The 927-nt window shown below is 40.1% G+C and overlaps 1 pseudogene; it reads right to left on the bottom strand.

Moving 5' to 3' along the window:
* Window positions 1-129: 129 nt before the first annotated feature.
* On the bottom strand, window positions 130-724 carry LOC105807105 (annotated as a pseudogene).
* Window positions 725-927: the final 203 nt, after the last annotated feature.

Raw genomic sequence — 927 nt, 5'->3', positions numbered from 1 at the left:
AGGCTGAGGCAGAAGGATCGCTTGAGCCCAGGAGTTTGAGGTTGCTGTGAGCTAGGCTGACGCCACAGCACTCACTCTAGCCCAGGGGAAAAGAGTGAGACTCTGTCTCAAAAAAAAAAAAAGGTTAACAAAATCAATAATGTAGCCCATTAACAACCACAAAAAAGGAAACTCTGATTCTTTTTACTTTGTCAAAGTTCTGCATTTGCTCCCGGTTGGTCAGCCAGGATTCCATGTCCTGGGCAGTTTGAATCACAAATGCTTCATAATCTGCAAACATCTGTGTAAAGCGGTTAGCAAAGACCTCTCGGAGCTGTACATTGAGCTGGTAGTCCCTTAGTTCTGCCTCTTCACACTGCAGTTTTAAATCCTTGTCTTTTTCACCCAGAGAAGCAGGGAGATCCATTTTTTCCACAGCCACACCCGTCCGTTTGGCCAGAGCCTGCAGACGTGCTATGGTTTCATTGCCCTTCAGTAACTCATACATGCTGATGTTATTAGTGGAGACATTGCCATTCTTTTTGTCGTTAACCAAGTCTTTCAGGACTAGATTCTTCAGTTTGGTGGCACTCTCACTGCAATGTAGGCTGCCCTCAGGAGGGATCCCAAATTGAAGAAGAACTTCAGACAGCTCCTGGATAAAATCTACTTTATTGGGGAACTGGGGAAATTCTTCAGGCAACTCAATAAAATGGTTGTCAATATCCACAAAACACAAATTAGCCTGAAAGAAAAAAGAAATACAAAGGCTTAAAATAAAGGAATTTTATGTTCTAAAATATTCCTGTCAACTATTACAAACAAAAGCATAGATTTCACTGCCTTTTATATTAACCTTCTCAAGGTTCAGAATTTTTTACTCTTTAAAAATAATTTCTTTTGCCGGCATTTTACCCTGTGTAAATATTTTATACCATATTTAATATA

The sequence above is a fragment of the Propithecus coquereli genome, unplaced genomic scaffold, assembly GCF_000956105.1.
Source record: "Propithecus coquereli isolate 6110/MARCELLA unplaced genomic scaffold, Pcoq_1.0 Scaffold15167, whole genome shotgun sequence".
NCBI lineage: Eukaryota > Metazoa > Chordata > Mammalia > Primates > Indriidae > Propithecus > Propithecus coquereli.
Note: the sequence above shows the minus strand (reverse complement) of the source record. Positions and strands in the feature narration are given on the sequence as shown.